Genomic DNA, 23,950 nt, shown 5'->3' with positions numbered 1-23,950 from the left:
AAATATGTATATTCTCATGAAAGGCCAATATATTTATTTGCATATCATTTCTAATTATTGACATAATTATTAAATTGATTAAATGCCAAGGGCAGATAAATCATGTTGTCTGTCTGAATACAGGGCTCAATTGTAAGCAAAATGCTTAAATAACTGCAGTTCTGAGGAAGTTTATATTCTAATAATCTTTAAAAAGTTCTAAATAACTTAAATATCAAGAGATTAACTAGATTTGCTAAGAAAACCATACCTGGGAACTCTTAATGAATGCAAAGTGTTCATCCTGGGAGTGTCCATATGTTGTTCATTGTAAGAGGGGAGGGTTCATTAAACTTCTCCTTCTTGATGATGCATAGCTGAAATGCATTTTATTTTATTAAAACATACTGATACATGCATGTAGTAATTTATATTATAATTAATTATTATTTACACCATCTTTTGAATTTTTTATAAGCATTTGTTATGTAATAGCTTAAAAATAATAATGTTTTAATAGGATTTACTCAGATAATAATAAAAAAAAATACTCAAGAAATTTAAAAAAAAATTACTGCAGATAAGAATTACTCTTGTTATTCAAATATACTACATTAAAATTCTTTTCCTTCATTTTTTAGTATCATTAGAGCACAAATATACCCCCCCCCCTTTTTTCTACAGCATATCAAGATGGGATCTGACAAGGGGGAGGGATATTTAGAAACACATTTCACCATTTTTTTCACTTATAATTTTGCACATTTCTTGCATTTTCAATGTATTTTCTTTTGCAATATATTGTACAGTAATTTTAATAAGATATCCTACTAGTAACCTCTCAGTTACACCAAAAGCACAACTTTTATTTCAAACCAGCACTAATGAGATGACTGAAATCTGCTTTGCAGCTGGATTAGGCCCCTTATGTCAAAACAAAGTAAACTATTTAGTTAACAAAACAGTCAAATATTGTTAAGAATTATTCCATTAACTCTGATTAACACAAATTTGGAAGATGTTTAGTCAATCTATACCAATGTCTACACTCATAAAACACATGGATTTAAATGAATTTCTCAAGCTGCGAGGGGGATATTCATCTATTCTGTGTATTAATGATGCCAATAATTATCAATATTGTATTATTTACAACATTCCAAGTAAATTTCAGCATAAATATTCATTAAAAATTATTTACATGTACATTTATTGCAAATGTGATAGCTAGGGGGGAAAATTTTGGCATTTTTGCACCATGTGGAGTCCCCATTGGGGGCCTCAGTTTACCCAAACCCTCTGATTTCTATACAGATAGTAAATATTAACCAAAGTATAATCCCAATGCCAAAAATATAGGAATTGATTGATTTTCTGGCTGTAATCAACGTTTACCTATGTAATACATACCTACTCTATAGGACAAACACCACCAAATGTTTTCCCATAGACTTCCATACAAAGTTTAGCCCCTGTCACTGATTCATATATTCAATTTTGGGCAAATGACTTTCTTGCCGTGAAAGTTCGAGATCTTGCAAAATAAAACATGCCAGAAAAAATATACCGTGCCGTTGCACTTTTACTTTCAAATTCCATTTGTTTACAACTAGGTGCGTTCAGCACCAAATGAAAATCTCTAACCAAAGTGCACCCCTCCCTTCAAATTTTTACCTGTAACTCCTACATATCTCAAAGAAGCCTAAGTCTTGATATGAGATTTTTATCACCTTTATTTCACTTGTCAAATACATAACAAGTCTTTTCTCTTAATGACCAATCATGTGCCGTGTAGCATTTTCTTCTCCGCACAACTTTGGGTGTCCAAAATGTCTGCGCCCATGTATAAGGTTATGTAGGTGTTTTTCCTATAGAGATATAGAAAACACTTGTAAAAAGTGGTCAATTTAGTACATTTAGAACACATATCCATCGGTTATCTCACCTCATGAATATAGGGACTGACAGTCCTAGCTGAAGTACACCACTGGCTGTTACATTTCACACCCCAGTCAATCAGACCTATACATGTGAAATAGAAAAAATGTCTATAAATTGAAGCATTTTTCCACTTTTCTTTCAAAATTTTGAAATAAAATGATTAATCTAGCACATGTTTTGCTTGTTTTTCTTATTATCTCTCATAATCTCTTAAGACAGATCATGTTAATCAATAAGGGTATCAGGTACCCGGTATAAATGAAAAATGAAAAAAATCAGCAGGTTTTTGTAAGAAAATGCTCAGTTATGGAAAGAGGAAAAGCTAATGTAGATTAAATAATCAATGAAAAGAAAGAGAATTGTGTTTGATTTAAAAGAACATTAGATTTAAAAAAAAAAAGTATATCAGGAATGGGTTGCTGGCATCAGAGAATCAAATACACCCCCACTGAAAATTTTGTAATTCTGAAGGGGGTGACCTACATTTTAGCCATTATTATAGGAAATTTCATGTAATAAATGTTAAATATGTATATTCTCATGAAAGGCCAATATATTTATTTGCATATCATTTCTAATTATTGACATAATTATTAAATTGATTAAATGCCAAGGGCAGATAAATCATGTTGTCTGTCTGAATACAGGGCTCAATTGTAAGCAAAATGCTTAAATAACTGCAGTTCTGAGGAAGTTTATATTCTAATAATCTTTAAAAAGTTCTAAATAACTTAAATATCAAGAGATTAACTAGATTTGCTAAGAAAACCATACCTGGGAACTCTTAATGAATGCAAAGTGTTCATCCTGGGAGTGTCCATATGTTGTTCATTGTAAGAGGGGAGGGTTCATTAAACTTCTCCTTCTTGATGATGCATAGCTGAAATGCATTTTATTTTATTAAAACATACTGATACATGCATGTAGTAATTTATATTATAATTAATTATTATTTACACCATCTTTTGAATTTTTTATAAGCATTTGTTATGTAATAGCTTAAAAATAATAATGTTTTAATAGGATTTACTCAGATAATAATAAAAAAAAATACTCAAGAAATTTAAAAAAAAATTACTGCAGATAAGAATTACTCTTGTTATTCAAATATACTACATTAAAATTCTTTTCCTTCATTTTTTAGTATCATTAGAGCACAAATATACCCCCCCCCCTTTTTTCTACAGCATATCAAGATGGGATCTGACAAGGGGGAGGGATATTTAGAAACACATTTCACCATTTTTTTCACTTATAATTTTGCACATTTCTTGCATTTTCAATGTATTTTCTTTTGCAATATATTGTACAGTAATTTTAATAAGATATCCTACTAGTAACCTCTCAGTTACACCAAAAGCACAACTTTTATTTCAAACCAGCACTAATGAGATGACTGAAATCTGCTTTGCAGCTGGATTAGGCCCCTTATGTCAAAACAAAGTAAACTATTTAGTTAACAAAACAGTCAAATATTGTTAAGAATTATTCCATTAACTCTGATTAACACAAATTTGGAAGATGTTTAGTCAATCTATACCAATGTCTACACTCATAAAACACATGGATTTAAATGAATTTCTCAAGCTGCGAGGGGGATATTCATCTATTCTGTGTATTAATGATGCCAATAATTATCAATATTGTATTATTTACAACATTCCAAGTAAATTTCAGCATAAATATTCATTAAAAATTATTTACATGTACATTTATTGCAAATGTGATAGCTAGGGGGGAAAATTTTGGCATTTTTGCACCATGTGGAGTCCCCATTGGGGGCCTCAGTTTACCCAAACCCTCTGATTTCTATACAGATAGTAAATATTAACCAAAGTATAATCCCAATGCCAAAAATATAGGAATTGATTGATTTTCTGGCTGTAATCAACGTTTACCTATGTAATACATACCTACTCTATAGGACAAACACCACCAAATGTTTTCCCATAGACTTCCATACAAAGTTTAGCCCCTGTCACTGATTCATATATTCAATTTTGGGCAAATGACTTTCTTGCCGTGAAAGTTCGAGATCTTGCAAAATAAAACATGCCAGAAAAAATATACCGTGCCGTTGCACTTTTACTTTCAAATTCCATTTGTTTACAACTAGGTGCGTTCAGCACCAAATGAAAATCTCTAACCAAAGTGCACCCCTCCCTTCAAATTTTTACCTGTAACTCCTACATATCTCAAAGAAGCCTAAGTCTTGATATGAGATTTTTATCACCTTTATTTCACTTGTCAAATACATAACAAGTCTTTTCTCTTAATGACCAATCATGTGCCGTGTAGCATTTTCTTCTCCGCACAACTTTGGGTGTCCAAAATGTCTGCGCCCATGTATAAGGTTATGTAGGTGTTTTTCCTATAGAGATATAGAAAACACTTGTAAAAAGTGGTCAATTTAGTACATTTAGAACACATATCCATCGGTTATCTCACCTCATGAATATAGGGACTGACAGTCCTAGCTGAAGTACACCACTGGCTGTTACATTTCACACCCCAGTCAATCAGACCTATACATGTGAAATAGAAAAAATGTCTATAAATTGAAGCATTTTTCCACTTTTCTTTCAAAATTTTGAAATAAAATGATTAATCTAGCACATGTTTTGCTTGTTTTTCTTATTATCTCTCATAATCTCTTAAGACAGATCATGTTAATCAATAAGGGTATCAGGTACCCGGTATAAATGAAAAATGAAAAAAATCAGCAGGTTTTTGTAAGAAAATGCTCAGTTATGGAAAGAGGAAAAGCTAATGTAGATTAAATAATCAATGAAAAGAAAGAGAATTGTGTTTGATTTAAAAGAACATTAGATTTAAAAAAAAAAAGTATATCAGGAATGGGTTGCTGGCATCAGAGAATCAAATACACCCCCACTGAAAATTTTGTAATTCTGAAGGGGGTGACCTACATTTTAGCCATTATTATAGGAAATTTCATGTAATAAATGTTAAATATGTATATTCTCATGAAAGGCCAATATATTTATTTGCATATCATTTCTAATTATTGACATAATTATTAAATTGATTAAATGCCAAGGGCAGATAAATCATGTTGTCTGTCTGAATACAGGGCTCAATTGTAAGCAAAATGCTTAAATAACTGCAGTTCTGAGGAAGTTTATATTCTAATAATCTTTAAAAAGTTCTAAATAACTTAAATATCAAGAGATTAACTAGATTTGCTAAGAAAACCATACCTGGGAACTCTTAATGAATGCAAAGTGTTCATCCTGGGAGTGTCCATATGTTGTTCATTGTAAGAGGGGAGGGTTCATTAAACTTCTCCTTCTTGATGATGCATAGCTGAAATGCATTTTATTTTATTAAAACATACTGATACATGCATGTAGTAATTTATATTATAATTAATTATTATTTACACCATCTTTTGAATTTTTTATAAGCATTTGTTATGTAATAGCTTAAAAATAATAATGTTTTAATAGGATTTACTCAGATAATAATAAAAAAAAATACTCAAGAAATTTAAAAAAAAATTACTGCAGATAAGAATTACTCTTGTTATTCAAATATACTACATTAAAATTCTTTTCCTTCATTTTTTAGTATCATTAGAGCACAAATATACCCCCCCCCCTTTTTTCTACAGCATATCAAGATGGGATCTGACAAGGGGGAGGGATATTTAGAAACACATTTCACCATTTTTTTCACTTATAATTTTGCACATTTCTTGCATTTTCAATGTATTTTCTTTTGCAATATATTGTACAGTAATTTTAATAAGATATCCTACTAGTAACCTCTCAGTTACACCAAAAGCACAACTTTTATTTCAAACCAGCACTAATGAGATGACTGAAATCTGCTTTGCAGCTGGATTAGGCCCCTTATGTCAAAACAAAGTAAACTATTTAGTTAACAAAACAGTCAAATATTGTTAAGAATTATTCCATTAACTCTGATTAACACAAATTTGGAAGATGTTTAGTCAATCTATACCAATGTCTACACTCATAAAACACATGGATTTAAATGAATTTCTCAAGCTGCGAGGGGGATATTCATCTATTCTGTGTATTAATGATGCCAATAATTATCAATATTGTATTATTTACAACATTCCAAGTAAATTTCAGCATAAATATTCATTAAAAATTATTTACATGTACATTTATTGCAAATGTGATAGCTAGGGGGGAAAATTTTGGCATTTTTGCACCATGTGGAGTCCCCATTGGGGGCCTCAGTTTACCCAAACCCTCTGATTTCTATACAGATAGTAAATATTAACCAAAGTATAATCCCAATGCCAAAAATATAGGAATTGATTGATTTTCTGGCTGTAATCAACGTTTACCTATGTAATACATACCTACTCTATAGGACAAACACCACCAAATGTTTTCCCATAGACTTCCATACAAAGTTTAGCCCCTGTCACTGATTCATATATTCAATTTTGGGCAAATGACTTTCTTGCCGTGAAAGTTCGAGATCTTGCAAAATAAAACATGCCAGAAAAAATATACCGTGCCGTTGCACTTTTACTTTCAAATTCCATTTGTTTACAACTAGGTGCGTTCAGCACCAAATGAAAATCTCTAACCAAAGTGCACCCCTCCCTTCAAATTTTTACCTGTAACTCCTACATATCTCAAAGAAGCCTAAGTCTTGATATGAGATTTTTATCACCTTTATTTCACTTGTCAAATACATAACAAGTCTTTTCTCTTAATGACCAATCATGTGCCGTGTAGCATTTTCTTCTCCGCACAACTTTGGGTGTCCAAAATGTCTGCGCCCATGTATAAGGTTATGTAGGTGTTTTTCCTATAGAGATATAGAAAACACTTGTAAAAAGTGGTCAATTTAGTACATTTAGAACACATATCCATCGGTTATCTCACCTCATGAATATAGGGACTGACAGTCCTAGCTGAAGTACACCACTGGCTGTTACATTTCACACCCCAGTCAATCAGACCTATACATGTGAAATAGAAAAAATGTCTATAAATTGAAGCATTTTTCCACTTTTCTTTCAAAATTTTGAAATAAAATGATTAATCTAGCACATGTTTTGCTTGTTTTTCTTATTATCTCTCATAATCTCTTAAGACAGATCATGTTAATCAATAAGGGTATCAGGTACCCGGTATAAATGAAAAATGAAAAAAATCAGCAGGTTTTTGTAAGAAAATGCTCAGTTATGGAAAGAGGAAAAGCTAATGTAGATTAAATAATCAATGAAAAGAAAGAGAATTGTGTTTGATTTAAAAGAACATTAGATTTAAAAAAAAAAAGTATATCAGGAATGGGTTGCTGGCATCAGAGAATCAAATACACCCCCACTGAAAATTTTGTAATTCTGAAGGGGGTGACCTACATTTTAGCCATTATTATAGGAAATTTCATGTAATAAATGTTAAATATGTATATTCTCATGAAAGGCCAATATATTTATTTGCATATCATTTCTAATTATTGACATAATTATTAAATTGATTAAATGCCAAGGGCAGATAAATCATGTTGTCTGTCTGAATACAGGGCTCAATTGTAAGCAAAATGCTTAAATAACTGCAGTTCTGAGGAAGTTTATATTCTAATAATCTTTAAAAAGTTCTAAATAACTTAAATATCAAGAGATTAACTAGATTTGCTAAGAAAACCATACCTGGGAACTCTTAATGAATGCAAAGTGTTCATCCTGGGAGTGTCCATATGTTGTTCATTGTAAGAGGGGAGGGTTCATTAAACTTCTCCTTCTTGATGATGCATAGCTGAAATGCATTTTATTTTATTAAAACATACTGATACATGCATGTAGTAATTTATATTATAATTAATTATTATTTACACCATCTTTTGAATTTTTTATAAGCATTTGTTATGTAATAGCTTAAAAATAATAATGTTTTAATAGGATTTACTCAGATAATAATAAAAAAAAATACTCAAGAAATTTAAAAAAAAATTACTGCAGATAAGAATTACTCTTGTTATTCAAATATACTACATTAAAATTCTTTTCCTTCATTTTTTAGTATCATTAGAGCACAAATATACCCCCCCCCCTTTTTTCTACAGCATATCAAGATGGGATCTGACAAGGGGGAGGGATATTTAGAAACACATTTCACCATTTTTTTCACTTATAATTTTGCACATTTCTTGCATTTTCAATGTATTTTCTTTTGCAATATATTGTACAGTAATTTTAATAAGATATCCTACTAGTAACCTCTCAGTTACACCAAAAGCACAACTTTTATTTCAAACCAGCACTAATGAGATGACTGAAATCTGCTTTGCAGCTGGATTAGGCCCCTTATGTCAAAACAAAGTAAACTATTTAGTTAACAAAACAGTCAAATATTGTTAAGAATTATTCCATTAACTCTGATTAACACAAATTTGGAAGATGTTTAGTCAATCTATACCAATGTCTACACTCATAAAACACATGGATTTAAATGAATTTCTCAAGCTGCGAGGGGGATATTCATCTATTCTGTGTATTAATGATGCCAATAATTATCAATATTGTATTATTTACAACATTCCAAGTAAATTTCAGCATAAATATTCATTAAAAATTATTTACATGTACATTTATTGCAAATGTGATAGCTAGGGGGGAAAATTTTGGCATTTTTGCACCATGTGGAGTCCCCATTGGGGGCCTCAGTTTACCCAAACCCTCTGATTTCTATACAGATAGTAAATATTAACCAAAGTATAATCCCAATGCCAAAAATATAGGAATTGATTGATTTTCTGGCTGTAATCAACGTTTACCTATGTAATACATACCTACTCTATAGGACAAACACCACCAAATGTTTTCCCATAGACTTCCATACAAAGTTTAGCCCCTGTCACTGATTCATATATTCAATTTTGGGCAAATGACTTTCTTGCCGTGAAAGTTCGAGATCTTGCAAAATAAAACATGCCAGAAAAAATATACCGTGCCGTTGCACTTTTACTTTCAAATTCCATTTGTTTACAACTAGGTGCGTTCAGCACCAAATGAAAATCTCTAACCAAAGTGCACCCCTCCCTTCAAATTTTTACCTGTAACTCCTACATATCTCAAAGAAGCCTAAGTCTTGATATGAGATTTTTATCACCTTTATTTCACTTGTCAAATACATAACAAGTCTTTTCTCTTAATGACCAATCATGTGCCGTGTAGCATTTTCTTCTCCGCACAACTTTGGGTGTCCAAAATGTCTGCGCCCATGTATAAGGTTATGTAGGTGTTTTTCCTATAGAGATATAGAAAACACTTGTAAAAAGTGGTCAATTTAGTACATTTAGAACACATATCCATCGGTTATCTCACCTCATGAATATAGGGACTGACAGTCCTAGCTGAAGTACACCACTGGCTGTTACATTTCACACCCCAGTCAATCAGACCTATACATGTGAAATAGAAAAAATGTCTATAAATTGAAGCATTTTTCCACTTTTCTTTCAAAATTTTGAAATAAAATGATTAATCTAGCACATGTTTTGCTTGTTTTTCTTATTATCTCTCATAATCTCTTAAGACAGATCATGTTAATCAATAAGGGTATCAGGTACCCGGTATAAATGAAAAATGAAAAAAATCAGCAGGTTTTTGTAAGAAAATGCTCAGTTATGGAAAGAGGAAAAGCTAATGTAGATTAAATAATCAATGAAAAGAAAGAGAATTGTGTTTGATTTAAAAGAACATTAGATTTAAAAAAAAAAAGTATATCAGGAATGGGTTGCTGGCATCAGAGAATCAAATACACCCCCACTGAAAATTTTGTAATTCTGAAGGGGGTGACCTACATTTTAGCCATTATTATAGGAAATTTCATGTAATAAATGTTAAATATGTATATTCTCATGAAAGGCCAATATATTTATTTGCATATCATTTCTAATTATTGACATAATTATTAAATTGATTAAATGCCAAGGGCAGATAAATCATGTTGTCTGTCTGAATACAGGGCTCAATTGTAAGCAAAATGCTTAAATAACTGCAGTTCTGAGGAAGTTTATATTCTAATAATCTTTAAAAAGTTCTAAATAACTTAAATATCAAGAGATTAACTAGATTTGCTAAGAAAACCATACCTGGGAACTCTTAATGAATGCAAAGTGTTCATCCTGGGAGTGTCCATATGTTGTTCATTGTAAGAGGGGAGGGTTCATTAAACTTCTCCTTCTTGATGATGCATAGCTGAAATGCATTTTATTTTATTAAAACATACTGATACATGCATGTAGTAATTTATATTATAATTAATTATTATTTACACCATCTTTTGAATTTTTTATAAGCATTTGTTATGTAATAGCTTAAAAATAATAATGTTTTAATAGGATTTACTCAGATAATAATAAAAAAAAATACTCAAGAAATTTAAAAAAAAATTACTGCAGATAAGAATTACTCTTGTTATTCAAATATACTACATTAAAATTCTTTTCCTTCATTTTTTAGTATCATTAGAGCACAAATATACCCCCCCCCCTTTTTTCTACAGCATATCAAGATGGGATCTGACAAGGGGGAGGGATATTTAGAAACACATTTCACCATTTTTTTCACTTATAATTTTGCACATTTCTTGCATTTTCAATGTATTTTCTTTTGCAATATATTGTACAGTAATTTTAATAAGATATCCTACTAGTAACCTCTCAGTTACACCAAAAGCACAACTTTTATTTCAAACCAGCACTAATGAGATGACTGAAATCTGCTTTGCAGCTGGATTAGGCCCCTTATGTCAAAACAAAGTAAACTATTTAGTTAACAAAACAGTCAAATATTGTTAAGAATTATTCCATTAACTCTGATTAACACAAATTTGGAAGATGTTTAGTCAATCTATACCAATGTCTACACTCATAAAACACATGGATTTAAATGAATTTCTCAAGCTGCGAGGGGGATATTCATCTATTCTGTGTATTAATGATGCCAATAATTATCAATATTGTATTATTTACAACATTCCAAGTAAATTTCAGCATAAATATTCATTAAAAATTATTTACATGTACATTTATTGCAAATGTGATAGCTAGGGGGGAAAATTTTGGCATTTTTGCACCATGTGGAGTCCCCATTGGGGGCCTCAGTTTACCCAAACCCTCTGATTTCTATACAGATAGTAAATATTAACCAAAGTATAATCCCAATGCCAAAAATATAGGAATTGATTGATTTTCTGGCTGTAATCAACGTTTACCTATGTAATACATACCTACTCTATAGAGATATAGAAAACACTTGTAAAAAGTGGTCAATTTAGTACATTTAGAACACATATCCATCGGTTATCTCACCTCATGAATATAGGGACTGACAGTCCTAGCTGAAGTACACCACTGGCTGTTACATTTCACACCCCAGTCAATCAGACCTATACATGTGAAATAGAAAAAATGTCTATAAATTGAAGCATTTTTCCACTTTTCTTTCAAAATTTTGAAATAAAATGATTAATCTAGCACATGTTTTGCTTGTTTTTCTTATTATCTCTCATAATCTCTTAAGACAGATCATGTTAATCAATAAGGGTATCAGGTACCCGGTATAAATGAAAAATGAAAAAAATCAGCAGGTTTTTGTAAGAAAATGCTCAGTTATGGAAAGAGGAAAAGCTAATGTAGATTAAATAATCAATGAAAAGAAAGAGAATTGTGTTTGATTTAAAAGAACATTAGATTTAAAAAAAAAAAGTATATCAGGAATGGGTTGCTGGCATCAGAGAATCAAATACACCCCCACTGAAAATTTTGTAATTCTGAAGGGGGTGACCTACATTTTAGCCATTATTATAGGAAATTTCATGTAATAAATGTTAAATATGTATATTCTCATGAAAGGCCAATATATTTATTTGCATATCATTTCTAATTATTGACATAATTATTAAATTGATTAAATGCCAAGGGCAGATAAATCATGTTGTCTGTCTGAATACAGGGCTCAATTGTAAGCAAAATGCTTAAATAACTGCAGTTCTGAGGAAGTTTATATTCTAATAATCTTTAAAAAGTTCTAAATAACTTAAATATCAAGAGATTAACTAGATTTGCTAAGAAAACCATACCTGGGAACTCTTAATGAATGCAAAGTGTTCATCCTGGGAGTGTCCATATGTTGTTCATTGTAAGAGGGGAGGGTTCATTAAACTTCTCCTTCTTGATGATGCATAGCTGAAATGCATTTTATTTTATTAAAACATACTGATACATGCATGTAGTAATTTATATTATAATTAATTATTATTTACACCATCTTTTGAATTTTTTATAAGCATTTGTTATGTAATAGCTTAAAAATAATAATGTTTTAATAGGATTTACTCAGATAATAATAAAAAAAAATACTCAAGAAATTTAAAAAAAAATTACTGCAGATAAGAATTACTCTTGTTATTCAAATATACTACATTAAAATTCTTTTCCTTCATTTTTTAGTATCATTAGAGCACAAATATACCCCCCCCCCTTTTTTCTACAGCATATCAAGATGGGATCTGACAAGGGGGAGGGATATTTAGAAACACATTTCACCATTTTTTTCACTTATAATTTTGCACATTTCTTGCATTTTCAATGTATTTTCTTTTGCAATATATTGTACAGTAATTTTAATAAGATATCCTACTAGTAACCTCTCAGTTACACCAAAAGCACAACTTTTATTTCAAACCAGCACTAATGAGATGACTGAAATCTGCTTTGCAGCTGGATTAGGCCCCTTATGTCAAAACAAAGTAAACTATTTAGTTAACAAAACAGTCAAATATTGTTAAGAATTATTCCATTAACTCTGATTAACACAAATTTGGAAGATGTTTAGTCAATCTATACCAATGTCTACACTCATAAAACACATGGATTTAAATGAATTTCTCAAGCTGCGAGGGGGATATTCATCTATTCTGTGTATTAATGATGCCAATAATTATCAATATTGTATTATTTACAACATTCCAAGTAAATTTCAGCATAAATATTCATTAAAAATTATTTACATGTACATTTATTGCAAATGTGATAGCTAGGGGGGAAAATTTTGGCATTTTTGCACCATGTGGAGTCCCCATTGGGGGCCTCAGTTTACCCAAACCCTCTGATTTCTATACAGATAGTAAATATTAACCAAAGTATAATCCCAATGCCAAAAATATAGGAATTGATTGATTTTCTGGCTGTAATCAACGTTTACCTATGTAATACATACCTACTCTATAGGACAAACACCACCAAATGTTTTCCCATAGACTTCCATACAAAGTTTAGCCCCTGTCACTGATTCATATATTCAATTTTGGGCAAATGACTTTCTTGCCGTGAAAGTTCGAGATCTTGCAAAATAAAACATGCCAGAAAAAATATACCGTGCCGTTGCACTTTTACTTTCAAATTCCATTTGTTTACAACTAGGTGCGTTCAGCACCAAATGAAAATCTCTAACCAAAGTGCACCCCTCCCTTCAAATTTTTACCTGTAACTCCTACATATCTCAAAGAAGCCTAAGTCTTGATATGAGATTTTTATCACCTTTATTTCACTTGTCAAATACATAACAAGTCTTTTCTCTTAATGACCAATCATGTGCCGTGTAGCATTTTCTTCTCCGCACAACTTTGGGTGTCCAAAATGTCTGCGCCCATGTATAAGGTTATGTAGGTGTTTTTCCTATAGAGATATAGAAAACACTTGTAAAAAGTGGTCAATTTAGTACATTTAGAACACATATCCATCGGTTATCTCACCTCATGAATATAGGGACTGACAGTCCTAGCTGAAGTACACCACTGGCTGTTACATTTCACACCCCAGTCAATCAGACCTATACATGTGAAATAGAAAAAATGTCTATAAATTGAAGCATTTTTCCACTTTTCTTTCAAAATTTTGAAATAAAATGATTAATCTAGCACATGTTTTGCTTGTTTTTCTTATTATCTCTCATAATCTCTTAAGACAGATCATGTTAATCAATAAGGGTATCAGGTACCCGGTATAAATGAAAAATGAAAAAAATCAGCAGGTTTTTGTAAGAAAATGCTCAGTTATGGAAAGAGGAAAAGCTAATGTAGATTAAATAATCAATGAAAAGAAAGAGAATTGTGTTTGATTTAAAAGAACATTAGATTTAAAAAAAAAAAGTATATCAGGAATGGGTTGCTGGCATCAGAGAATCAAATACACCCCCACTGAAAATTTTGTAATTCTGAAGGGGGTGACCTACATTTTAGCCATTATTATAGGAAATTTCATGTAATAAATGTTAAATATGTATATTCTCATGAAAGGCCAATATATTTATTTGCATATCATTTCTAATTATTGACATAATTATTAAATTGATTAAATGCCAAGGGCAGATAAATCATGTTGTCTGTCTGAATACAGGGCTCAATTGTAAGCAAAATGCTTAAATAACTGCAGTTCTGAGGAAGTTTATATTCTAATAATCTTTAAAAAGTTCTAAATAACTTAAATATCAAGAGATTAACTAGATTTGCTAAGAAAACCATACCTGGGAACTCTTAATGAATGCAAAGTGTTCATCCTGGGAGTGTCCATATGTTGTTCATTGTAAGAGGGGAGGGTTCATTAAACTTCTCCTTCTTGATGATGCATAGCTGAAATGCATTTTATTTTATTAAAACATACTGATACATGCATGTAGTAATTTATATTATAATTAATTATTATTTACACCATCTTTTGAATTTTTTATAAGCATTTGTTATGTAATAGCTTAAAAATAATAATGTTTTAATAGGATTTACTCAGATAATAATAAAAAAAAATACTCAAGAAATTTAAAAAAAAATTACTGCAGATAAGAATTACTCTTGTTATTCAAATATACTACATTAAAATTCTTTTCCTTCATTTTTTAGTATCATTAGAGCACAAATATACCCCCCCCCCTTTTTTCTACAGCATATCAAGATGGGATCTGACAAGGGGGAGGGATATTTAGAAACACATTTCACCATTTTTTTCACTTATAATTTTGCACATTTCTTGCATTTTCAATGTATTTTCTTTTGCAATATATTGTACAGTAATTTTAATAAGATATCCTACTAGTAACCTCTCAGTTACACCAAAAGCACAACTTTTATTTCAAACCAGCACTAATGAGATGACTGAAATCTGCTTTGCAGCTGGATTAGGCCCCTTATGTCAAAACAAAGTAAACTATTTAGTTAACAAAACAGTCAAATATTGTTAAGAATTATTCCATTAACTCTGATTAACACAAATTTGGAAGATGTTTAGTCAATCTATACCAATGTCTACACTCATAAAACACATGGATTTAAATGAATTTCTCAAGCTGCGAGGGGGATATTCATCTATTCTGTGTATTAATGATGCCAATAATTATCAATATTGTATTATTTACAACATTCCAAGTAAATTTCAGCATAAATATTCATTAAAAATTATTTACATGTACATTTATTGCAAATGTGATAGCTAGGGGGGAAAATTTTGGCATTTTTGCACCATGTGGAGTCCCCATTGGGGGCCTCAGTTTACCCAAACCCTCTGATTTCTATACAGATAGTAAATATTAACCAAAGTATAATCCCAATGCCAAAAATATAGGAATTGATTGATTTTCTGGCTGTAATCAACGTTTACCTATGTAATACATACCTACTCTATAGGACAAACACCACCAAATGTTTTCCCATAGACTTCCATACAAAGTTTAGCCCCTGTCACTGATTCATATATTCAATTTTGGGCAAATGACTTTCTTGCCGTGAAAGTTCGAGATCTTGCAAAATAAAACATGCCAGAAAAAATATACCGTGCCGTTGCACTTTTACTTTCAAATTCCATTTGTTTACAACTAGGTGCGTTCAGCACCAAATGAAAATCTCTAACCAAAGTGCACCCCTCCCTTCAAATTTTTACCTGTAACTCCTACATATCTCAAAGAAGCCTAAGTCTTGATATGAGATTTTTATCACCTTTATTTCACTTGTCAAATACATAACAAGTCTTTTCTCTTAATGACCAATCATGTGCCGTGTAGCATTTTCTTCTCCGCACAACTTTGGGTGTCCAAAATGTCTGCGCCCATGTATAAGGTTATGTAGGTGTTTTTCCTATAGAGATATAGAAAACACTTGTAAAAAGTGGTCAATTTAGTACATTTAGAACACATATCCATCGGTTATCTCACCTCATGAATATAGGGACTGACAGTCCTAGCTGAAGTACACCACTGGCTGTTACATTTCACACCCCAGTCAATCAGACCTATACATGTGAAATAGAAAAAATGTCTATAAATTGAAGCATTTTTCCACTTTTCTTTCAAAATTTTGAAATAAAATGATTAATCTAGCACATGTTTTGCTTGTTTTTCTTATTATCTCTCATAATCTCTTAAGACAGATCATGTTAATCAATAAGGGTATCAGGTACCCGGTATAAATGAAAAATGAAAAAAATCAGCAGGTTTTTGTAAGAAAATGCTCAGTTATGGAAAGAGGAAAAGCTAATGTAGATTAAATAATCAATGAAAAGAAAGAGAATTGTGTTTGATTTAAAAGAACATTAGATTTAAAAAAAAAAAGTATATCAGGAATGGGTTGCTGGCATCAGAGAATCAAATACACCCCCACTGAAAATTTTGTAATTCTGAAGGGGGTGACCTACATTTTAGCCATTATTATAGGAAATTTCATGTAATAAATGTTAAATATGTATATTCTCATGAAAGGCCAATATATTTATTTGCATATCATTTCTAATTATTGACATAATTATTAAATTGATTAAATGCCAAGGGCAGATAAATCATGTTGTCTGTCTGAATACAGGGCTCAATTGTAAGCAAAATGCTTAAATAACTGCAGTTCTGAGGAAGTTTATATTCTAATAATCTTTAAAAAGTTCTAAATAACTTAAATATCAAGAGATTAACTAGATTTGCTAAGAAAACCATACCTGGGAACTCTTAATGAATGCAAAGTGTTCATCCTGGGAGTGTCCATATGTTGTTCATTGTAAGAGGGGAGGGTTCATTAAACTTCTCCTTCTTGATGATGCATAGCTGAAATGCATTTTATTTTATTAAAACATACTGATACATGCATGTAGTAATTTATATTATAATTAATTATTATTTACACCATCTTTTGAATTTTTTATAAGCATTTGTTATGTAATAGCTTAAAAATAATAATGTTTTAATAGGATTTACTCAGATAATAATAAAAAAAAATACTCAAGAAATTTAAAAAAAAATTACTGCAGATAAGAATTACTCTTGTTATTCAAATATACTACATTAAAATTCTTTTCCTTCATTTTTTAGTATCATTAGAGCACAAATATACCCCCCCCCCTTTTTTCTACAGCATATCAAGATGGGATCTGACAAGGGGGAGGGATATTTAGAAACACATTTCACCATTTTTTTCACTTATAATTTTGCACATTTCTTGCATTTTCAATGTATTTTCTTTTGCAATATATTGTACAGTAATTTTAATAAGATATCCTACTAGTAACCTCTCAGTTACACCAAAAGCACAACTTTTATTTCAAACCAGCACTAATGAGATGACTGAAATCTGCTTTGCAGCTGGATTAGGCCCCTTATGTCAAAACAAAGTAAACTATTTAGTTAACAAAACAGTCAAATATTGTTAAGAATTATTCCATTAACTCTGATTAACACAAATTTGGAAGATGTTTAGTCAATCTATACCAATGTCTACACTCATAAAACACATGGATTTAAATGAATTTCTCAAGCTGCGAGGGGGATATTCATCTATTCTGTGTATTAATGATGCCAATAATTATCAATATTGTATTATTTACAACATTCCAAGTAAATTTCAGCATAAATATTCATTAAAAATTATTTACATGTACATTTATTGCAAATGTGATAGCTAGGGGGGAAAATTTTGGCATTTTTGCACCATGTGGAGTCCCCATTGGGGGCCTCAGTTTACCCAAACCCTCTGATTTCTATACAGATAGTAAATATTAACCAAAGTATAATCCCAATGCCAAAAATATAGGAATTGATTGATTTTCTGGCTGTAATCAACGTTTACCTATGTAATACATACCTACTCTATAGGACAAACACCACCAAATGTTTTCCCATAGACTTCCATACAAAGTTTAGCCCCTGTCACTGATTCATATATTCAATTTTGGGCAAATGACTTTCTTGCCGTGAAAGTTCGAGATCTTGCAAAATAAAACATGCCAGAAAAAATATACCGTGCCGTTGCACTTTTACTTTCAAATTCCATTTGTTTACAACTAGGTGCGTTCAGCACCAAATGAAAATCTCTAACCAAAGTGCACCCCTCCCTTCAAATTTTTACCTGTAACTCCTACATATCTCAAAGAAGCCTAAGTCTTGATATGAGATTTTTATCACCTTTATTTCACTTGTCAAATACATAACAAGTCTTTTCTCTTAATGACCAATCATGTGCCGTGTAGCATTTTCTTCTCCGCACAACTTTGGGTGTCCAAAATGTCTGCGCCCATGTATAAGGTTATGTAGGTGTTTTTCCTATAGAGATATAGAAAACACTTGTAAAAAGTGGTCAATTTAGTACATTTAGAACACATATCCATCGGTTATCTCACCTCATGAATATAGGGACTGACAGTCCTAGCTGAAGTACACCACTGGCTGTTACATTTCACACCCCAGTCAATCAGACCTATACATGTGAAATAGAAAAAATGTCTATAAATTGAAGCATTTTTCCACTTTTCTTTCAAAATTTTGAAATAAAATGATTAATCTAGCACATGTTTTGCTTGTTTTTCTTATTATCTCTCATAATCTCTTAAGACAGATCATGTTAATCAATAAGGGTATCAGGTACCCGGTATAAATGAAAAATGAAAAAAATCAGCAGGTTTTTGTAAGAAAATGCTCAGTTATGGAAAGAGGAAAAGCTAATGTAGATTAAATAATCAATGAAAAGAAAGAGAATTGTGTTTGATTTAAAAGAACATTAGATTTAAAAAAAAAAAGTATATCAGGAATGGGTTGCTGGCATCAGAGAATCAAATACACCCCCACTGAAAATTTTGTAATTCTGAAGGGGGTGACCTACATTTTAGCCATTATTATAGGAAATTTCATGTAATAAATGTTAAATATGTATATTCTCATGAAAGGCCAATATATTTATTTGCATATCATTTCTAATTATTGACATAATTATTAAATTGATTAAATGCCAAGGGCAGATAAATCATGTTGTCTGTCTGAATACAGGGCTCAATTGTAAGCAAAATGCTTAAATAACTGCAGTTCTGAGGAAGTTTATATTCTAATAATCTTTAAAAAGTTCTAAATAACTTAAATATCAAGAGATTAACTAGATTTGCTAAGAAAACCATACCTGGGAACTCTTAATGAATGCAAAGTGTTCATCCTGGGAGTGTCCATATGTTGTTCATTGTAAGAGGGGAGGGTTCATTAAACTTCTCCTTCTTGATGATGCATAGCTGAAATGCATTTTATTTTATTAAAACATACTGATACATGCATGTAGTAATTTATATTATAATTAATTATTATTTACACCATCTTTTGAATTTTTTATAAGCATTTGTTATGTAATAGCTTAAAAATAATAATGTTTTAATAGGATTTACTCAGATAATAATAAAAAAAAATACTCAAGAAATTTAAAAAAAAATTACTGCAGATAAGAATTACTCTTGTTATTCAAATATACTACATTAAAATTCTTTTCCTTCATTTTTTAGTATCATTAGAGCACAAATATACCCCCCCCCCTTTTTTCTACAGCATATCAAGATGGGATCTGACAAGGGGGAGGGATATTTAGAAACACATTTCACCATTTTTTTCACTTATAATTTTGCACATTTCTTGCATTTTCAATGTATTTTCTTTTGCAATATATTGTACAGTAATTTTAATAAGATATCCTACTAGTAACCTCTCAGTTACACCAAAAGCACAACTTTTATTTCAAACCAGCACTAATGAGATGACTGAAATCTGCTTTGCAGCTGGATTAGGCCCCTTATGTCAAAACAAAGTAAACTATTTAGTTAACAAAACAGTCAAATATTGTTAAGAATTATTCCATTAACTCTGATTAACACAAATTTGGAAGATGTTTAGTCAATCTATACCAATGTCTACACTCATAAAACACATGGATTTAAATGAATTTCTCAAGCTGCGAGGGGGATATTCATCTATTCTGTGTATTAATGATGCCAATAATTATCAATATTGTATTATTTACAACATTCCAAGTAAATTTCAGCATAAATATTCATTAAAAATTATTTACATGTACATTTATTGCAAATGTGATAGCTAGGGGGGAAAATTTTGGCATTTTTGCACCATGTGGAGTCCCCATTGGGGGCCTCAGTTTACCCAAACCCTCTGATTTCTATACAGATAGTAAATATTAACCAAAGTATAATCCCAATGCCAAAAATATAGGAATTGATTGATTTTCTGGCTGTAATCAACGTTTACCTATGTAATACATACCTACTCTATAGGACAAACACCACCAAATGTTTTCCCATAGACTTCCATACAAAGTTTAGCCCCTGTCACTGATTCATATATTCAATTTTGGGCAAATGACTTTCTTGCCGTGAAAGTTCGAGATCTTGCAAAATAAAACATGCCAGAAAAAATATACCGTGCCGTTGCACTTTTACTTTCAAATTCCATTTGTTTACAACTAGGTGCGTTCAGCACCAAATGAAAATCTCTAACCAAAGTGCACCCCTCCCTTCAAATTTTTACCTGTAACTCCTACATATCTCAAAGAAGCCTAAGTCTTGATATGAGATTTTTATCACCTTTATTTCACTTGTCAAATACATAACAAGTCTTTTCTCTTAATGACCAATCATGTGCCGTGTAGCATTTTCTTCTCCGCACAACTTTGGGTGTCCAAAATGTCTGCGCCCATGTATAAGGTTATGTAGGTGTTTTTCCTATAGAGATATAGAAAACACTTGTAAAAAGTGGTCAATTTAGTACATTTAGAACACATATCCATCGGTTATCTCACCTCATGAATATAGGGACTGACAGTCCTAGCTGAAGTACACCACTGGCTGTTACATTTCACACCCCAGTCAATCAGACCTATACATGTGAAATAGAAAAAATGTCTATAAATTGAAGCATTTTTCCACTTTTCTTTCAAAATTTTGAAATAAAATGATTAATCTAGCACATGTTTTGCTTGTTTTTCTTATTATCTCTCATAATCTCTTAAGACAGATCATGTTAATCAATAAGGGTATCAGGTACCCGGTATAAATGAAAAATGAAAAAAATCAGCAGGTTTTTGTAAGAAAATGCTCAGTTATGGAAAGAGGAAAAGCTAATGTAGATTAAATAATCAATGAAAAGAAAGAGAATTGTGTTTGATTTAAAAGAACATTAGATTTAAAAAAAAAAAGTATATCAGGAATGGGTTGCTGGCATCAGAGAATCAAATACACCCCCACTGAAAATTTTGTAATTCTGAAGGGGGTGACCTACATTTTAGCCATTATTATAGGAAATTTCATGTAATAAATGTTAAATATGTATATTCTCATGAAAGGCCAATATATTTATTTGCATATCATTTCTAATTATTGACATAATTATTAAATTGATTAAATGCCAAGGGCAGATAAATCATGTTGTCTGTCTGAATACAGGGCTCAATTGTAAGCAAAATGCTTAAATAACTGCAGTTCTGAGGAAGTTTATATTCTAATAATCTTTAAAAAGTTCTAAATAACTTAAATATCAAGAGATTAACTAGATTTGCTAAGAAAACCATACCTGGGAACTCTTAATGAATGCAAAGTGTTCATCCTGGGAGTGTCCATATGTTGTTCATTGTAAGAGGGGAGGGTTCATTAAACTTCTCCTTCTTGATGATGCATAGCTGAAATGCATTTTATTTTATTAAAACATACTGATACATGCATGTAGTAATTTATATTATAATTAATTATTATTTACACCATCTTTTGAATTTTTTATAAGCATTTGTTATGTAATAGCTTAAAAATAATAATGTTTTAATAGGATTTACTCAGATAATAATAAAAAAAAATACTCAAGAAATTTAAAAAAAAATTACTGCAGATAAGAATTACTCTTGTTATTCAAATATACTACATTAAAATTCTTTTCCTTCATTTTTTAGTATCATTAGAGCACAAATATACCCCCCCCCCTTTTTTCTACAGCATATCAAGATGGGATCTGACAAGGGGGAGGGATATTTAGAAACACATTTCACCATTTTTTTCACTTATAATTTTGCACATTTCTTGCATTTTCAATGTATTTTCTTTTGCAATATATTGTACAGTAATTTTAATAAGATATCCTACTAGTAACCTCTCAGTTACACCAAAAGCACAACTTTTATTTCAAACCAGCACTAATGAGATGACTGAAATCTGCTTTGCAGCTGGATTAGGCCCCTTATGTCAAAACAAAGTAAACTATTTAGTTAACAAAACAGTCAAATATTGTTAAGAATTATTCCATTAACTCTGATTAACACAAATTTGGAAGATGTTTAGTCAATCTATACCAATGTCTACACTCATAAAACACATGGATTTAAATGAATTTCTCAAGCTGCGAGGGGGATATTCATCTATTCTGTGTATTAATGATGCCAATAATTATCAATATTGTATTATTTACAACATTCCAAGTAAATTTCAGCATAAATATTCATTAAAAATTATTTACATGTACATTTATTGCAAATGTGATAGCTAGGGGGGAAAATTTTGGCATTTTTGCACCATGTGGAGTCCCCATTGGGGGCCTCAGTTTACCCAAACCCTCTGATTTCTATACAGATAGTAAATATTAACCAAAGTATAATCCCAATGCCAAAAATATAGGAATTGATTGATTTTCTGGCTGTAATCAACGTTTACCTATGTAATACATACCTACTCTATAGGACAAACACCACCAAATGTTTTCCCATAGACTTCCATACAAAGTTTAGCCCCTGTCACTGATTCATATATTCAATTTTGGGCAAATGACTTTCTTGCCGTGAAAGTTCGAGATCTTGCAAAATAAAACATGCCAGAAAAAATATACCGTGCCGTTGCACTTTTACTTTCAAATTCCATTTGTTTACAACTAGGTGCGTTCAGCACCAAATGAAAATCTCTAACCAAAGTGCACCCCTCCCTTCAAATTTTTACCTGTAACTCCTACATATCTCAAAGAAGCCTAAGTCTTGATATGAGATTTTTATCACCTTTATTTCACTTGTCAAATACATAACAAGTCTTTTCTCTTAATGACCAATCATGTGCCGTGTAGCATTTTCTTCTCCGCACAACTTTGGGTGTCCAAAATGTCTGCGCCCATGTATAAGGTTATGTAGGTGTTTTTCCTATAGAGATATAGAAAACACTTGTAAAAAGTGGTCAATTTAGTACATTTAGAACACATATCCATCGGTTATCTCACCTCATGAATATAGGGACTGACAGTCCTAGCTGAAGTACACCACTGGCTGTTACATTTCACACCCCAGTCAATCAGACCTATACATGTGAAATAGAAAAAATGTCTATAAATTGAAGCATTTTTCCACTTTTCTTTCAAAATTTTGAAATAAAATGATTAATCTAGCACATGTTTTGCTTGTTTTTCTTATTATCTCTCATAATCTCTTAAGACAGATCATGTTAATCAATAAGGGTATCAGGTACCCGGTATAAATGAAAAATGAAAAAAATCAGCAGGTTTTTGTAAGAAAATGCTCAGTTATGGAAAGAGGAAAAGCTAATGTAGATTAAATAATCAATGAAAAGAAAGAGAATTGTGTTTGATTTAAAAGAACATTAGATTTAAAAAAAAAAAGTATATCAGGAATGGGTTGCTGGCATCAGAGAATCAAATACACCCCCACTGAAAATTTTGTAATTCTGAAGGGGGTGACCTACATTT

The 23,950-nt window shown here is 31.1% G+C and overlaps 9 long non-coding RNA genes across 9 annotated transcripts; all 9 read right to left on the bottom strand.

Annotated features, from left to right (window-relative positions):
• Window positions 1-260: 260 nt before the first annotated feature.
• Window positions 261-2,002, bottom strand: LOC133202772 (uncharacterized). Its single transcript, XR_009723296.1, has 3 exons — window positions 1,925-2,002; window positions 1,654-1,847; window positions 261-356 (listed from the first exon to the last, which is right to left on the bottom strand). It is a non-coding gene; the product is annotated as an uncharacterized LOC133202772 (long non-coding RNA).
• A 702-nt stretch (window positions 2,003-2,704) lies between these two features.
• LOC133202776 (uncharacterized) lies at window positions 2,705-4,446 on the bottom strand. The gene is made up of 3 exons (XR_009723299.1): window positions 4,369-4,446; window positions 4,098-4,291; window positions 2,705-2,800 (listed from the first exon to the last, which is right to left on the bottom strand). It is a non-coding gene; the product is annotated as an uncharacterized LOC133202776 (long non-coding RNA).
• Window positions 4,447-5,148: 702 nt separating this feature from the next.
• On the bottom strand, window positions 5,149-6,890 carry LOC133202775 (uncharacterized). The gene is made up of 3 exons (XR_009723298.1): window positions 6,813-6,890; window positions 6,542-6,735; window positions 5,149-5,244 (listed from the first exon to the last, which is right to left on the bottom strand). It is a non-coding gene; the product is annotated as an uncharacterized LOC133202775 (long non-coding RNA).
• Window positions 6,891-7,592: 702 nt separating this feature from the next.
• LOC133202779 (uncharacterized) lies at window positions 7,593-9,334 on the bottom strand. Its single transcript, XR_009723302.1, has 3 exons — window positions 9,257-9,334; window positions 8,986-9,179; window positions 7,593-7,688 (listed from the first exon to the last, which is right to left on the bottom strand). It is a non-coding gene; the product is annotated as an uncharacterized LOC133202779 (long non-coding RNA).
• A 2,693-nt stretch (window positions 9,335-12,027) lies between these two features.
• LOC133202778 (uncharacterized) lies at window positions 12,028-13,769 on the bottom strand. Its single transcript, XR_009723301.1, has 3 exons — window positions 13,692-13,769; window positions 13,421-13,614; window positions 12,028-12,123 (listed from the first exon to the last, which is right to left on the bottom strand). It is a non-coding gene; the product is annotated as an uncharacterized LOC133202778 (long non-coding RNA).
• A 702-nt stretch (window positions 13,770-14,471) lies between these two features.
• LOC133202777 (uncharacterized) lies at window positions 14,472-16,213 on the bottom strand. Its single transcript, XR_009723300.1, has 3 exons — window positions 16,136-16,213; window positions 15,865-16,058; window positions 14,472-14,567 (listed from the first exon to the last, which is right to left on the bottom strand). It is a non-coding gene; the product is annotated as an uncharacterized LOC133202777 (long non-coding RNA).
• A 702-nt stretch (window positions 16,214-16,915) lies between these two features.
• Window positions 16,916-18,657, bottom strand: LOC133202774 (uncharacterized). Its single transcript, XR_009723297.1, has 3 exons — window positions 18,580-18,657; window positions 18,309-18,502; window positions 16,916-17,011 (listed from the first exon to the last, which is right to left on the bottom strand). It is a non-coding gene; the product is annotated as an uncharacterized LOC133202774 (long non-coding RNA).
• A 702-nt stretch (window positions 18,658-19,359) lies between these two features.
• On the bottom strand, window positions 19,360-21,101 carry LOC133202781 (uncharacterized). Its single transcript, XR_009723304.1, has 3 exons — window positions 21,024-21,101; window positions 20,753-20,946; window positions 19,360-19,455 (listed from the first exon to the last, which is right to left on the bottom strand). It is a non-coding gene; the product is annotated as an uncharacterized LOC133202781 (long non-coding RNA).
• Window positions 21,102-21,803: 702 nt separating this feature from the next.
• LOC133202780 (uncharacterized) lies at window positions 21,804-23,545 on the bottom strand. Its single transcript, XR_009723303.1, has 3 exons — window positions 23,468-23,545; window positions 23,197-23,390; window positions 21,804-21,899 (listed from the first exon to the last, which is right to left on the bottom strand). It is a non-coding gene; the product is annotated as an uncharacterized LOC133202780 (long non-coding RNA).
• Between the last annotated feature and the right edge of the window lie 405 nt (window positions 23,546-23,950).

The sequence above is a fragment of the Saccostrea echinata genome, unplaced genomic scaffold (genome assembly GCF_033153115.1).
Source record: "Saccostrea echinata isolate AGI-Se365-2 ecotype Australia unplaced genomic scaffold, CSIRO_AGI_Sech_v1 ptg000047l, whole genome shotgun sequence".
In the NCBI taxonomy this organism is placed as follows: Eukaryota; Metazoa; Mollusca; class Bivalvia; order Ostreida; family Ostreidae; genus Saccostrea; species Saccostrea echinata.
This window is presented reverse-complemented; position numbering and strand designations above follow the sequence as displayed.